Raw genomic sequence first — 17,650 nt, forward strand, 5'->3', positions numbered from 1 at the left:
TTGAACCCTTTGACCTTTTGATCCCATTGACCTTTTGACCCTGTCGTCCAATAGTGGTCGACCATATGACTGCAGAACTAGACATTGTAAATGAAATATACCATAACCATGCTGCGTATCTCAGTGTTCCCAAACCTTTTTGAATAATGGCACCCCAGAGTATCAGAATTTTGTTCATGACACCTCAAAGATAAAAGGTTTTATTTGTTATCCTTGTAGTCAGGAATGTGATGGTGTACAGTTGTGTCTATGATTGTCTATATGTTTTACAATTGACAGCTACCAGCACTGGTTTTGACTGTCACTTTGACCATAAACAATTTAATTTGGTCATGGACCACCAACCTGAAGCACCCTTGCAAGTCTCATGGCTCTCAGGGGTAAATTAACTAAGATGAGAGTTCTATGGAAGATGGGATGTTGCCTGTAGCAACCAATCAGATGGTATCTATTATCTTCTTGAAGATGCTAAATAAAAAACAGAATCTGATTGGTTGCTATTAGTTATAGCCCATCTTCATTCAAACTCCCATTTTAGTAAATTCACCACTCAGTTTGGGCACCACAGGCATATCCCTAAACCCATATTTTGTGCTCATGAAGCATCTCAATGGACCATTACAAGGCACTTTATTGAGGAGTCAAATAATATAATCTGCAATTTCCACCATGAACTAAGGCCCTTATTCAGATCTGATTGCAGTACAAATTTGTTCTCATAATGGGCAAAATCCTGTGCACTGTAGGTGGTCAGAGAGTTAAAGTTGGGTGGGGTGTGTTGAAACTGAAATCTAAATTGCAGTGTAAAGAGAATGTAAAGAGAATGCAGCCAGTATTTGCCCTGCACAGAAACAAAATAACTCACACAAATATAACTCTCTCTATACATGTTACATCAGCCCCACTTGCAGTGCACATGGTTTCGTCCATTTTGAGAACAAATTTGTACTGCGATCTGATCTGAATAAGGGCCTAAATATAAGAGCACTGACAGCTTCAAATAGTTTTTACTTTGCTGTATTCAAGTTACGTGGATTAAATCTTCAAATACTTTACAGGATACTTCTCACTACAGACTCACACTGTTACTCCAGTTTCCCGTTTGAGAGTCTTTCCAAAGGCTGGGTACAAGCTGTGATCCTAGAAACAGCTACTACTGTATAAATGCATTATCGGAAAGACAACCTGCAATCACACTAGGCACCACGTGCTATCCTGAGCACATTATTCTAATGTTATGGTTTTTCTGTTCACAGCTCCGGAATAATATCCAAAATGCATTTCTTGCTTCAGCAAAAAAGGCAATCAGGTTTTAATGGCTGTCTGCAGGAGCCTTTTCATTGTGGGAATAAAATAAACAGAGCAAGTCGTGTGATCAAGTGGATTGTTTTCAGATTGGAATCCAACTATCCTTCAATACTCCAGCCCTGAGCGTGAGCAGCAACTGCTAAAATTGTTTTATGTTGATAGATTTTTATGCACAATGTGAAGACCGCAATCTTGCAAATGTTCTGCATACTTAGCCTGCAATATGGGGAGGCAATGGGAGCAGTTAAACAAAGTAACTGATGTACTCTGACAAATGAAACCTGTTTAGAGGTTCTCTAATATGCAAAAATAACATAGTATTCTTCAAAACTACAGAGAGTACATGGCTGTTATTTAGATTTCATAGCCACAATTCTACATTGTGTCTTGCTCAGAGAGAAACCTTTGTAGATCTTACTCTAAGGGGCAGATTTATTAAGCTTGGGGAAGAGATAAACTGGAGATAACGCTGAGAAAAGGTAAAAGGAGATAAAGCACCAGCCAATCAACTCCCAACTGTCTTTTTCAAAGACAGCTGATTGGCTGGTGCTTTATCTCCTTTTACCTTTTCTCCGCTTTATCTCCAGTTTATCTCTTCTCCAAGCTTAATAAATCTGCCCCTAAGTCTTAGATCACAAATTATGGACATAACCAGAAAATATGGGTAATTCACAAGTTTTTTGCTGAGAACAAGTTTTATTTTTACATCAAGGAAATCATTTACCCTACAGTAGGTCCCAAGACACCTGCCAACAGGTCAACATGTGTTAGGTAGACAGGGTCATTAGGTCGACACAAACATTAGGTCGATAGTCAAAAGGTCGACATGGGGTTTTTCACCCTTTTTTCATCCCGAATTTCTACACAGTCGACATGGACACTGAAATGTGTCTAAATAAATCATTCCTCCTAGCCACTTCCACATCCGCAGTGCAAGAGATAACCTTGCCGCCAGCCAGAAGGGATTGAACGGCAGCGCAGGTGAGAGACGCACCAGTGGGTAACATCACATTTTTCCTCTGTAAGTTCGCTGACCGGAGAGGGGTCATCAATGCAGGACTCCCCGCCGTGGTTGCCATGGACCGACACCACTGCGGGTGCAAGCGGTTTCATATTTCAATAACCTATGAGATTACAATCTTAATCAGTACAAGAAGTGTTTCCAATAATTCCACCTGTTACATGGAACTATGATACCTTGTTTTAATTTATAGCTGGAGTTCAGACTGAGCTTTCTTTATCAAGAGAACATTTGTATATTCATATATATGCAGTGATATAAGCAAATTACCAATTCATGGGCCCAATCAAAGTTTAAATATATTTGTATATTCTTATAAATATCTTATACTAGCTGACCCGCCCGGCGTTGCCCGGGACAACCTTTTTTTTCTTTTCCCAAAATTGCTGTCAAATGTTGTCTTAAGCTGCGTTTATGGCTCAAGATTGTAATTTATTAAAACCTCCACCATAATGTTAGAATGTGTTTGCATTGATACTCAATGCCAGCAATTAAATCAGGGGTGGTGTTTTATTTTGAAACGCACCACTCCTGACTTGATAGCTTGTGTGTGTAGATGAATTCCACATCCACTCCTGAGATTTAGCACCTAATTTGCCACCTGGATTGAGCCAAAATTCACATTATGCCACATGGCAGGGTGATGCATGGACAGAGACGGTAGGGTGATACAGGGGCAGAGATGGCGGGGTGATGCAGGGACAGAGATGGCAGGGCGATTCAGGGACAGAGATGGCTGGGTGACGCAGGGAAAGAGATGGCGGGGTGACGCAGGCACAGAGATGGCAGGGCGATTCAGGGACAGAGATGGCTGGGTGACGCAGGGACAGAGATGGCGGGGTTTCGCAGGGACAGAGATGGCGGAGTGACGCAGGGACAGAGATGGTGGGGTGACGCAGGGACAGACATGGTGGGGTGACGCAGGGACAGAGATGGCGGGGTGACGCAGGGACAGAGATGGTGGGGTGACGCAGGGACAGAGATGGCGGGGTGACGCAGGGACATGCACCTCTATGTCACACTACATGTCACATTTATCCCACCTGCTACCTGTCACATGCAACCTGTTTACATCAATGGGGGAAGCCCAACCTATAGACCGCAGAATCCTGTGGTCAGTATGGAGGTTGGATGGGGGTCACACACAGCCTCTGCTGCTGTCTGATGTACTCTGCAGACAGCAGCAGAGTCAGGGGTCAGGGAGGAGGTGAATGGATGTCTGTGTGCGGCATCCATTCATGCACGGGGGCTGGGGGCAGCCCAGCAGCTTACTTTGGTGCTGGGCTTGCCCCCAGGGCGATGATCGGCGGTCCTGGCAGGGGTGATCACGGTCCCAGCACTTGGAGATGATGTCATCTTCAAGCCCCACCTCCGTCTAAACTGCAGGTAGGCACCAGTGTAAACGGTGCAAATCCCGAATCCGGTTTTGCTTGGATCTGTGTTCCAAATGCCTTGTCGGATCCGGGTTTTTTGGTGTAAAAGGGGTATAAGTGTGTGTATGTTCTTTGTGTTTGTGTGTGTTGTACTGTTTTTGGTTGTGTTGCAGTGTATATGGGTGTGTGTTGTACTTCTTGTGGTGTGTTATGTATGTGTGTGTGTGTTGTGTGTATCTGTCCAATGTGTAAGTGTGTGGTGTGCTACGTATACAGTATATGACATACTTGCCTACCTGACCCTCTCCACGCGGGAGAAAATGCTCTGTTCCTGGACTTCCCTGGTAAAGTATGATTGCCAGCACCTGTGGTGAAACACCTTTACCTAGCTCCCCACAGGTGCTGGCAATCATACATTACCAGGGAAAGCCAGAGCATTTTCTTCCACATGGAGAGGGTCAGGTAGGCAAGTATGGTATATGTGTGTGTGTGTGTGTGTGTGTAGTGTGCTGTGTGTGCGTATATGGTGTACTGTCTGTGTGATGTGTGTGTGGTGTGTGTACAATGTGTACAGATGGGTCAGGTCCCATCTTGGCAGGGGATGGCGCTGGCGTCGCCAGCCGCCATCCCCCGCCAGCGCCATGGCGAGAAGGGGACGCCCCTTCCGACGGCGCTTCCATCCGTTCCCCTGGGTCCCCGCCGGCTTGCCGGCGGTAATCCGGGGTCCCCGCCGCCTGCCCGCATCCCCCCTAACCCCCCCTAACCCTGTCCGTCTCCCTGAGGCGGAGACGGACAGGGTTTCCGTTGCGCTGGCGACGGAGACTGAGACGCGCGTGCGTCTCAGTGTATTCGCTGGCGCGGCTGCTGGCGGGTCGCCAGCGCGGACGTTCTGGCGACCCGCCAGCCAGGATGGGACCTGACCCATCTGTACGTGTGTGTGTGTGTGTGATGTGTGGTTTATGTATTTCTCCAATTATTCCCAATTGAAAGCCTTCACCATAATGCTAGAATGTGTTTGCATTCAGAGTAAATGACAGCAATGAACTCAGATGTTGTTTTGTTCCTTTGTCTTCGGTTTCCCAGATCTTAGATTTTTTTTCCAGATCATTAAATAAGGCAAATTGAACCTTGGTGTTTTTTACATTTCTAAGTGAAATTTCCCCAAAACGGCTTTGACATGCACACCACCAGGTCCACAGGTATCTTGTTGCCAAATTTGGCGGCTCTGAGTGCCACGGTGTGTCCGCAATGCAACAGACACGCACACACACACACGCACACACACTCTTCAACTTATTATATAGATAATTAGGTTTATGTTATATGAATTGTAAGTGTGATTATTTCTCTTTTTATATATATCCTTTCATTGAATATATATATATATATATATATATATATATATATATATCCCCATTAAAATTCACATTACATATCACTTTACAAGTACTATCATACCATACTGTCACTGATACTGTTTTCCTCAGTGTATTTTTAATCTGAGGAGCCAAGGTTTTAACATGTGGCAACCATATATTGAAAAAGATTTGGGCATTTTTATCTTTGTTTTTAGTAATTTATATCCAGTCCATCTGGAACAAGTGTGTTATGTTATTCTAGGGATTAATAAAGTTATTGTTAAAGTATTTGAATGTATCCATTGTGACAAAATTGTCTTGCATGTTGCTGCTGCTATTTTAGCTAAAGTATGACTATGCTTTGTCCTTGTGAATATCTGTTCTCTGAAGGGTTTATGTATATGTCCCATAATGCCCAACAACAAGATGGAAGAGGACCCTGCTCGAAGGATCTTACAATCTAGTAGGCAGGGAAGACAGACAGATTACAAGAGGTTATTTGGAAAAAAGAAGGAAAGACTCTCTTTTTGTCGGGGCACTCTTTGTCAAAATAGTATTTGTAAAACGTATGTCAAGTATAGATCAGATATATTAAGGGGGGACTTGATGGGTTTCTCAAATATGCATGATATGAAAAATTGTAGTAAGACGTGTTAAGAAGAGTCAAGGGAATAATCCCTGATATGACAAATGATATCACTAAAATTAATCTTTATTATAATATTTTAAAATTAGTACTAGACATGGACACACAGAAAAACAGAAAACATATAAAGAAAGATACGTGTACCCAATAATAAACAGAGGCTACAGCCTGTACTGGTTTGTACCAAGAGGCTACAGTGTATACCATATGTATGAAACAAAACTAATTTCCTGTTTAGATAATTGTATCAAAAGTTGCAATTGGTCTCTCTATGAAAGGTATAGTTAAACTGTAAAGTATCCTTTAGGATAGTAGCATGCAGTAACAGGCTAGTAGCAGTCAAGAGTCACAAATCATCAGCAAAAGAGTATAGGTATAGGTAGTATCTTTCAGGTTAATAAATTATCACAGTGAATATCTCGTATGTAGCTTCAAGCGAAAATATAGGTAGTAGATATAGAAGTGGAGATTTAAACAACAAGGAAATTATGGTTTAATAAAAGGTCCCCTCCTTAAGTTTGCAGGAGTAAGAAAAAAGGGAAAGAAATGAGCGAAGAAAAGAAAAAAGAGACCCCACAAGTTTCCCTGGTGTCAGTGCGCCAACTTTATATACCTATAGTGTGGCAATGAGTGCAGCTATTCACAGCCAGGTCTCCCTAGTCGTTACCAGCCACACTCCGCCACACCAGCTTCCACTAAGTGTAATTAGTGGGCTTTTACAGGTATTGTGGGACGTCGACCTTGATCCCTATTATCCTTGAGGTGGCTGCTGCCCAGCTCTGTATACCTATGACAAGGTTAGGGGTTCAAAGGTTTCCTTCAGTGGGGTCACCCCCTCTGTGTACTCAGGAGGCCCTGGTTTTGTCAGCTTCCGTCAGCATAAAGATATGCTGAGGGGCTTTTGTAGGTATTGCGGGTGAGCGGACCTCAAATCGCCTAGGATAAAATTGGAGATGGAAAGAGTGGTGGTTGCTGTCCAATATATTTATACCTATGACAGGGTTATGGGTGCCATTGGTTTCCTACCAGAGGGGTCACCCCCGCTGTGTACTAAGATGGCCCAAATTTATGTCGGCTTCCGTCAGTGTCTTCTAACACTGAGGGGCTTTAAAGGTATAATGGGCAAGCACACCCCCTAACTTGTGGGTATGAGGTCAGAATAGTTCATACACAAGGTTTGAAGGTAAGAGAGTAACAGTGTTCTAAATAAGAGTACTGACATATGCTTTAGGGCATATGGTGAGCAGAAACAAATTTAAGCTTATATATCAGTATGGAGCTCTGCTGTTATACCAAAAATAGGGGAGAGAGGCGACAAGAGGGAAGAGAGAGGGAGAGTCAGAAAAAAGTAAGAAAAAAGAGAAAAGAAGAAGGAGGAAGATAAGACAAAGGGAAGAAAATAGGGAAGAAGATGACAGGAGGGAGGAGACCGTGAATACCTCCTTGTTCACCCCGGGGGTCAGATCCAGGACCTCGCCCGAGTATGCGCCGCTGTCAGGCTGGAGGATCAGCGTCTGATGCGCTGGCCGTTTAGCAGGGGATTACACCGGCTGGGACCTGTTGTGCCTCCTGTATGTCTCTGCTCACGCTGGAGGGTAAGCAGATGATGCACCGGCCGCTCACGGAAGGTTGAGACGGCTGGGACCTATGGTGCCTCCGTGTGTCTCGAGCTTGATTGCCGCGTGTGCTACAGGAGCTGTCAGCCGGTAACCGCGAGCACTCTCTCCCGCCCGCTGTCTGATGCTGGAAGGGGAGGGGAGTGTGAGCCACGGGCTAGAGGTGTCCTGGCGTAGCGGCGCTGCTAAGCAGCGTAAGATGTAAAAGGTTTAGCAGCGTATATTGCTGTCTGCTTCCAGTGATGTCAGCGGTATGGGATCTGACCGGGGGATATCAAAGGGGACGTCCTTGGCAATCCAGGTGTCCCAGAGCGCTGCTGTCAGCGTATAGGGTGACCACAGGTGACCACAGACGATCGTTTCGCCGATAGGCTTTCTCAATGTGTGACACACATTGAGAAAGCCTATCGGCGAAACGATCGTCTGTGGTCACCTGTGGTCACCCTATACGCTGACAGCAGCGCTCTGGGACACCTGGATTGCCAAGGACGTCCCCTTTGATATCCCCCGGTCAGATCCCATACCGCTGACATCACTGGAAGCAGACAGCAATATACGCTGCTAAACCTTTTACATCTTACGCTGCTTAGCAGCGCCGCTACGCCAGGACACCTCTAGCCCGTGGCTCACACTCCCCTCCCCTTCCAGCATCAGACAGCGGGCGGGAGAGAGTGCTCGCGGTTACCGGCTGACAGCTCCTGTAGCACACGCGGCAATCAAGCTCGAGACACACGGAGGCACCATAGGTCCCAGCCGTCTCAACCTTCCGTGAGCGGCCGGTGCATCATCTGCTTACCCTCCAGCGTGAGCAGAGACATACAGGAGGCACAACAGGTCCCAGCCGGTGTAATCCCCTGCTAAACGGCCAGCGCATCAGACGCTGATCCTCCAGCCTGACAGCGGCGCATACTCGGGCGAGGTCCTGGATCTGACCCCCGGGGTGAACAAGGAGGTATTCACGGTCTCCTCCCTCCTGTCATCTTCTTCCCTATTTTCTTCCCTTTGTCTTATCTTCCTCCTTCTTCTTTTCTCTTTTTTCTTACTTTTTTCTGACTCTCCCTCTCTCTTCCCTCTTGTCGCCTCTCTCCCCTATTTTTGGTATAACAGCAGAGCTCCATACTGATATATAAGCTTAAATTTGTTTCTGCTCACCATATGCCCTAAAGCATATGTCAGTACTCTTATTTAGAACACTGTTACTCTCTTACCTTCAAACCTTGTGTATGAACTATTCTGACCTCATACCCACAAGTTAGGGGGTGTGCTTGCCCATTATACCTTTAAAGCCCCTCAGTGTTAGAAGACACTGACGGAAGCCGACATAAATTTGGGCCATCTTAGTACACAGCGGGGGTGACCCCTCTGGTAGGAAACCAATGGCACCCATAACCCTGTCATAGGTATAAATATATTGGACAGCAACCACCACTCTTTCCATCTCCAATTTTATCCTAGGCGATTTGAGGTCCGCTCACCCGCAATACCTACAAAAGCCCCTCAGCATATCTTTATGCTGACGGAAGCTGACAAAACCAGGGCCTCCTGAGTACACAGAGGGGGTGACCCCACTGAAGGAAACCTTTGAACCCCTAACCTTGTCATAGGTATACAGAGCTGGGCAGCAGCCACCTCAAGGATAATAGGGATCAAGGTCGACGTCCCACAATACCTGTAAAAGCCCACTAATTACACTTAGTGGAAGCTGGTGTGGCGGAGTGTGGCTGGTAACGACTAGGGAGACCTGGCTGTGAATAGCTGCACTCATTGCCACACTATAGGTATATAAAGTTGGCGCACTGACACCAGGGAAACTTGTGGGGTCTCTTTTTTCTTTTCTTCGCTCATTTCTTTCCCTTTTTTCTTACTCCTGCAAACTTAAGGAGGGGACCTTTTATTAAACCATAATTTCCTTGTTGTTTAAATCTCCACTTCTATATCTACTACCTATATTTTCGCTTGAAGCTACATACGAGATATTCACTGTGATAATTTATTAACCTGAAAGATACTACCTATACCTATACTCTTTTGCTGATGATTTGTGACTCTTGACTGCTACTAGCCTGTTACTGCATGCTACTATCCTAAAGGATACTTTACAGTTTAACTATACCTTTCATAGAGAGACCAATTGCAACTTTTGATACAATTATCTAAACAGGAAATTAGTTTTGTTTCATACATATGGTATACACTGTAGCCTCTTGGTACAAACCAGTACAGGCTGTAGCCTCTGTTTATTATTGGGTACACGTATCTTTCTTTATATGTTTTCTGTTTTTCTGTGTGTCCATGTCTAGTACTAATTTTAAAATATTATAATAAAGATTAATTTTAGTGATATCATTTGTCATATCAGGGATTATTCCCTTGACTCTTCTTAACACGTCTTACTACAATTTTTCATATCATGCATATTTGAGAAACCCATCAAGTCCCCCCTTAATATATCTGATCTATACTTGACATACGTTTTACAAATACTATTTTGACAAAGAGTGCCCCGACAAAAAGAGAGTCTTTCCTTCTTTTTTCCAAATAACCCATTATTACTCTCTAGGGAGCACCTCCACACCTATTATTACAAACAAGTCCTTTTTACTTGTATTTATATTCAACATACTGTGGATCCATACATATTTTCTTCACTGCTCTAAACCAACCATACTTGTGCACTGGTCTATCCCCCTTCCCTTTTCCCTTTATAATAGATTACAAGAGGTGCAAGCAAGTGGGTGGTGGCTAGATAGCAAGATATAATCAGGCAAGGGGTCGGTGAACCAGCTAGTTTATGCAGGACTAGTTTATACAGTGGAAGGGTACACTTTGATGAATACGTGAGTTTTCAGTGCCCGTTTGAAGCTTTGCAAGGTCGGGGAGACTCTAATGGAGCGAGGGAGTGCGTTCCCTTGAAGGGGTGCAGCACGGGCAAAGTCCTGTACTCTAGCATGGGAAGCAGTGATCAGGGTGGAGGAGAGACCACAGTCGTCGGCTGACCGTAGAGGGTGGGAGGGTGTATGAATGGAGATGAGGTTAGAGATATATGGAGCAATGGAATTAGAGATGGCCCTGTATGTGAGTGTGAGGTGTTTGAAGAGGATTCTGTAGGGGAATGGAAGCCAGTGCAGATTTTGTTGAAGGGAAGTGGCAGAATTAGAGAGGCGGGAGGGGAAGATAAGCCTGGCTGCAGAGTTGAGGACATATTGGAGAGGAGCCAGTTGGGATCGAGTGAGGCCGGTGAGGAGAGCATTACAGTAGTCAAGCTGTGAGATGACCAGTGAGTGGATGCTAAGCTTAGTTGCACTCTGTGAGAGAAAGGGCCTGATGCGAGCAATGTTGCATAACTGGAACTGGCAAGAATGGGCAAGGGCTTGGATGTGGGGTGCAAAGAAGAGGGAGGAGTCGAGAGTGAGAGGTGGGGAACGGGAGAGATGATGGCAGCAGAGTTGGGGAACGGGGGAGATGATGGTGTTGTTCGGTTTTGTCCATATTCAGCTTCAGAAATTGCTCGGACATCCAGGAGGAGATGGCAGAGAGGCAGTTGGAAACCTGAGAGAAAACAGTGGGGGACAGATCAGGAGAGGAGAGGTAGATTTGGGTGTCATCAGAATAGAAGAATAGAGGTGATATTGGAAGCCAAAGGAGTTAATGAGTGCACCCAGAGGTGTACAGGTAGAACAGAAGGGGGCCAAGGACGGAACCCTGAGGGACCCCGACAGGAAGGATGGAATGTGGTGAGGTGGAGCCAGAGGCAGAGACTGAGAAGGAACGGTTGGAGAGGTAAGAGGAAAACCAGTTGAAGACCGTGCCAGAGAGGCCAATGTTTAGGAGTGTGTGGAGGAGGAGAGGGTGATCCACAGTATCAAAGGCAACAGATAAGTCCAAAAGGATAAGCAGGGAGAAGTGATCCTTGGATTTGGCTGACAGCAGGTGACTTTCACTAGGGCAGTCTCAGTGGAGTGAAGTGGGCGAAAGCCAGATTGAAGGGGATCAAGGATGGAGTGGTCAGACAGGTAGCTGGTGAGACACCTGTAAACCAGCTGTTCTAGTATTTCAGAGGCAAATAGGAGAAGAGAGATAGGACAGTAGCTTGTGGGAGATAAAGGGTCCAGGTTTTTTTTTTTTTTTTAAGAATAGGTGAGACCAGAGCATGTTTGAAGGGTGATAGAAAGATGCCAGTAGAAAGAGATAGGTTAAAGAGGTGAGCAAGGTGGGAGCAGCCAGTGGGGGAGAGGGACATGAGGAGTTGGGAGGGGAGAGGTTCCAAGGGACAGGAGAGGATGAGATGAGGGAGCAGACTTCCTCAGCTGTAGTAGGGCAGAAGGATGACAGAGTTGGGTAGTTGGGAGGGGAGGATGACTGGGGTGGGTGGGCAGCAGAGGGGGTATGGGAGGAGATATCATGTCAGATTATCTCAATTTTAGAGAGGAAAAAGGAGGCAAAGTCATTGGCAGTGAGGGATGAAGGAAGAAGGGGTGGTGCAGGGCGAAGTAGAGTGTTGAAAGTTTCAAAGAGACGGCAGGGATTGGAGGAATGAGAAGAGATGAGATATTTGAAAAAATATTGTTTGGCAGAGGAGAGAGCAGCGCTGTAAGAGGAGAGAATAAACTTGAAATGGAGGAAGTCTGCCAGAGAATGAGATTTCCTCCAGAGGCCTTCAGCAGAGCGTGCACATTTTTGCAAGAATCGTGTTATTTTGTTGTGCCAGGGTTGGGGTTTAGAGCGTCGGAGGGGGACAGTGTGGAGGGGGGGCTACAGAGTCGAGAGCAGAGGTGAGAGAAGAGTAATAGAAAGAGGCAGCCTGGTTGGGGAAGGTCATAGTGGAAAGAGGAGAGAGGAAAGTCTCCAGGGAAGACAGGACAGTAGGGTCAAGAAACCCAAGGTTATATCTGGTGACTGTGGGTCTGGGAGAAGGGAGAATGAGAGGGTGAAAGAGAGCAGATTGTGGTCAGATAGTGGGGAAGAAGAATTAGAGAAATCAGAGAGATTACAACGGTGGGTGAAGACTAGGTCAAGGGAGTGTCCGAGATTATGTGGGGGTGGAGGTCCAAAGGAGGTGATAAGGTTAAGAAGATTAGAGGAGGCAGCATTATTGATGTCAATAGGAATGTTAAAGTCACTGAGGATGATAGAGGGGAGGTCAGAGGCAAGAAAGTGTGGAAGCCACGCAGCAAAATTATCAAGGAAGCAGGGGCCAGGGGGCGGTAGATTACAGCCACAAGGAGGTGAATGGGGTAGATGAGGCGGATAGTGTGTACCTCAAAGGTGGAGAATGTGATGGAGGGCTCAGGTGGAATGACTCAGAAGGTGCAGTTGCAGGAGAGGAGGATGCCCACTCCTCCACCCTGGCGGCCATCGGGTCTGACCGAGTGGGTGAAGGAGAGGCCTCAATAAGAGAGGGCAGCAGGGGAGGTAGTGTCAGAGGTGGAGAGCCAGGTTTCCGTGATGGGGAGAAGGTTAAAAAAGTGGGAAATGAAGAGGTTGTGGATAGTTGGGAGCTTGTTGCAGATTGATCTAGCATTCCAGAGAGCACAGCAGAAAGGAAGGGAGGGGACAGGTGAGATAGAATTTAGGTTGTGTGGATTGTCGGTGCGTGTGAGAGCTGTGGAAGTTGAGAGGGGGTGAGACCTTACAGTGAGGACTGGTATGGGACCGGATTGAGGAGCCATATTTTGGTATAAAGTTATTCAGAGTAGTGATATAGAATGAGGTTGGAGTGGCCTGGAATGAGCAGTGAGAAGGTGATGTGCTGGAAGCGTGGAGAGCCTAAAGGAAGTATAGTTTGTGTATAAGTGAGACAGAGGGAGTGCCTGACAGCATTCAGTTCAGTATGGAGTTCAGTGTCCAGGTTGTGCAGACTGTAGGTGATGCTGGATCAGGAAACTCACTGCAGTATGTTGGTTGCTGGAGTTTCAGTGGAGGATGAAGTGTTCTCTGTCCTCCTGTTTCCCTCCTGTTCATCTCCTGTATATCTCCGATGTTATATTAATATAGTTTGCATACTTTACACTACAATACTTCACATCTAGAAGACTACACAGCCAGAAGGCCTAACAGCCTAGCATATAGTGATTAAGTAGCAGTTAATCACTATATGCTATGTTGTGTTCATACCATTAAATGTTATAAAGGCTGTAGGTAAAGAATATAGTTTACGAAAAAAAAGTAATGAACCCTATTCCTAGATTTTGAGCATGTAACATTCTGAGATGTAACCATGACACCCAGTCAAAGGCCTTATCTGCATCGCAGGCTCTCAGTGCTGGTGTCCCCTCAGAATTACTCTCTGCTTGCACCATAGCTGCAATTGCTTGGCATATATTGTGTACTGACGACCTGCCACGTAAAAACCCTGATTGAGTATGAAGGAGTTTGGGCAATACTGATTGCAATCGATTTGCCATAATAGACGTTAATATTTTAAGATCTTGATTCAGTAGAGAGATAGGAAGGTAGGATGCTATTAAGGTGGTATCGTTACCTGCTTTAGGCAATATAATAATTCTTGCCTTATTGACATCTTTGTATGGTTGCTCTCCCTCTAATATAGCGTTAGATAATGACTGGAGATGGGGTATCAGATGGGGAGTCAGGATTTTATAATATTCCGCACTCAGCCCATCAGGGCCGGGTGTTTTGCCCCTAGGTAATATCCCTGATTTCCTGCTCTTAGATGGGCCTCGCCAGATCTATATTTTCTGAGTTTGTTAATTTTGGAACATTAGCTTTTTTTATGAAATCCTTCCCATTAGAGGGTTGTCAGCTGGTGCTTTGTACAGTTGGGAGTAATATCTGAGAAAGGCATTAGCAATTTCAGTGTCCGTATTTAATTATTGTGGCCCTACTACTAATTTCGGTATATGCGTTATTGGGCGCTTACTTCTTATTAAATAGGCCAGTATTTTACCTGCCTTATTTCCCCCTCTAAAATATAGATTTTTTTTCACAGTCTAAGTTGTATTGTGCTTTCTCCGTACAGAGTGCACCGTACATTGTTTTTATTTCTGTGTATGCTTTGTGGGTTTCTGTTGTATTATCTCCAAGCATACCGGAATATGCAATGGAGACCTCTCTGCTGAGTTCTTCAAACCTCTTATTTAGTTGTTTACATTTAGCTGCAACGTATGCGATAATATGCCCCCTAAGGAATGGTTTGGATGTGGCCAGGGCCGGTGCAAGGCACCGGAGCGCCCCAGGCGAGTCGGGGTGGGGGCGCCCCGGTGCCGGGGGGGGGGGGGGGGTACCTGTCCTGCGGCGCTGTGTATTTAAATCTGGCCGGCGGAGGCAGCGGGGGTCCCTGCAGTCCATTAGAAATCACGAGCGCTATCCGCCGGGCTATGCGGAAGCGCTTCTAGTGTGAAAACACTGGCAGCACGCTGATTGGCTGAGATCAGCGTGCGCCGTGCTGCCAGAGTTTTCACACTAGAAGCGCTTCCGCATAGCCCGGCGGATAGCGCTCGTGATTTCTAATGGACTGCAGGGACCCCCGCTGCCTCCGCCGCCAGATTTAAATACACAGCACCGTAGGACAGGTACCCGGGCGGCACAAAATGCCGCCCTCCAGTGGCCGGCGCCCTAGGCAAATGCCTAGATTTGCCTAGTGGTGGCGCCGGCCCTGGATGTGGCCCAGAACAGATTTATGTCTTCTATATGTTGTTTATTATCTTCCGTATAGTTTAAAAATTGTTGTTCTAAGAATATTTTAAATTCTGAGGACTCTAAAGTAAGTGGGGAAATCTCCAATTAAATGGGTAGGGTTTAGGAGAGGGGAGTGCTAGAGTGAACCACGTGGGGGCATGATCTGAAATTACTATATTCTCTATTTTTGTTTGTATTACTCTGACTAATAAGGTCGTTGGTATCAACCAGAAATCAATTCTGGAAGACATATGATGTGGGTGGAAGTAGAATGTAAACTCCTTATCTACCCGGTGTTGATATCTCCATGGATCAACCAGATGTAAGGAGTCCATTATTAATGCTATTGCCAGCGGGGGGGTTATTATTAGTGATATTACCTGACTCATACAGTCTCTGATTTACAGTTGTATTAAAATCCCCTCTCAGTATAATATGGCCTTCGGCCCATTCCTGTAACTGAACATACAGGGTCTTATTCTAGTTCACTCTTTCTGACAAAATCCTTCTTAGATGGACAAAACCATGTGCACTGCAGGGGGGCAGATGTTACTTGTGCAGAGAGAATTAGATTTAGGTGGGGTTTAACTTCAAAATGAGATCTATATTGCAGTGTAAAATTAAAGCAGTAAGTATTTACCCTGCACAGAAACAAAATAACTCACCCAAATCTAATTCTCTCTGCACATTTTACATCTGCCTCCCTGCAGTGCACATGGTTTTGTCCATCTAAGAAGTATTTTGTCAGAAAGAGTGAACTAGAATAACCCCCACAGTTTGGTGAAAAAAACTGTATTAGGGCCGGTGAGAGCGTAGATTGAGGTGTGCAATATTCCTCACAGTTTTTAGAATTTTCAAATGTGCGACATATACCTTTATAAAACCCTGGAAAACACTAGTTAAAAGTGGTATCGAACACCTGGACTAATTGTGATGTAAATATTGTGTGAACATCAATTGTTTTTATATTGTTGTATAAAATAAAATTTATATATATATATATATGGCAAGACAGTTCGAAAACAGACGCACTCACCGGTCTTCTTTTTCTCTGCACTTTTAATCACAACGTGAATAATTCATCAAAACATGACAGTGGGTATGGTCAACGTTTCGGTCCCTCCAAGACCTTTGTCAAGACCCCTTCTCCTGTCTCCATCAGCGTGCAAACCATGTAACAAAACACCTGCCTTATATGCCAGCAACAGGACACACCCCCTTTCCAATCAGGAAGTAATCCAGAATGCAATTTAACATCTAGCACCACCATTGGTGCCACTCAATACATATATACAATTCCCAGCTGGTTTGTATACATCAGGGGTGACCGCCTGTGCCCCCCGCAACATGCTCACCTTATTCCCCTTGTTAGCGCCGGCGTGCGTGTCACGATCATGCGGGTCAGTGACCGGAAGTGTTTAACTCCGTCACTACCGCCGCGTCTTCTCTGGACTATAGTGAAGTGCAGCTGCGGCGTGCGTTCCACTTGCCGCGCTGCGTCTCACAGGCCGGAAGTCATAGATATCACTCACTTCCGCCTTCCTCCACGCTGGCGGTTTGCGTTCCATTACCCCCCTATGCGTGTCAATGGTATCTGGGCTATACTAGCGTCGCGCTTCCGCCCACACACTGGGCGTTAACCATTCCAATAGCCAAAAAACTTTATTAAGCTTTTTTCACATCCATAACGCGGAAGTGAATACTCGTTTGCTATGGAGCGCATATATGCGTTTCACACAAGCAGTCAACCCTTACATCCTAAAGGGCACTATTTAGTGCCCAGAATTCCAATCAAATAATCCCTTACTGGCATAGCGGGCAGGCATTACATATTACCTACAAAACAACAATACAAACATATACACACATTAAAAACAGTTACTTATTTTTTGTATTTTTTTGAAAAACTATATATATAAAATCTGATAGTAAATCAGACATGACCAGGCGCTATGGTACACTACCCTATACTCAGTAATGATCAACAAGCTGATCAAAAAAACACTAAGTGAGTTATACTCATTAAGCCCTCTCGGGGCAATAGTGTCCAAGTTCTGTATCCACTTTGCTTCCTTTCTCAGCAATAAAAGTCCCCGGTCACCCCCTCTCTCCAGTGGGGGGACCCAATCAATGATCATGTATTGTATGTATTGAGTGGCACCAATGGTGGTGCTAGATGTTAAATTGCATTCTGGATTACTTCCTGATTGGAAAGGGGGGGTGTCCTGTTGCTGGCATATAAGGCAGGTGTTTTGTTACATGGTTTGCACGCTAATGGAGACAGGAGAAGGGGTCTTGACAAAGGTCTTGGAGGGACCGAAACGTTGACCATACCCACTGTCATGTTTTGATGAATTATTCACGTTGTGATTAAAAGTGCAGAGAAAAAGAAGACCGGTGAGTGCGTCTGTTTTCGAACTGTCTTGCCATATTATCTGAAGCACCTATTGGATTAGGGCTTCTGGACTGACACCCCGGCTGGTGTGCTTAAAAGGTGGAGAGTGCTATCCAAAACGGATGGATGTATATATATATATATATATATATATATATATATATATATATATATATATATATTGTTTTACCAACACGTATATACTTTGGGTGAAACTTCTACCTAGCGCACCTCTATATCTTTTTTTTTCATCTATTTCTGTTTCATACCTCTATTAACAGCGAGGTATATAGAA

General features: G+C 45.2%; 1 long non-coding RNA gene across 1 annotated transcript in view; it reads left to right on the plus strand.

Annotated features, from left to right (window-relative positions):
* The window catches only part of LOC146019529 (uncharacterized), a 132,767-nt gene that overhangs the window by 89,615 nt on the left and 25,502 nt on the right, over positions 1-17,650 (plus strand). The window contains exon 2 of the long non-coding RNA XR_014450583.1: positions 1,257-1,433. This is a non-coding gene — a long non-coding RNA (uncharacterized LOC146019529). The remainder of the gene's footprint in view (positions 1-1,256; positions 1,434-17,650) is intronic.

Source organism: Crinia signifera, chromosome 7 (assembly GCF_055691185.1).
Source record: "Crinia signifera chromosome 7, ASM5569118v1, whole genome shotgun sequence".
NCBI classification, from domain to species: Eukaryota; Metazoa; Chordata; class Amphibia; order Anura; family Myobatrachidae; genus Crinia; species Crinia signifera.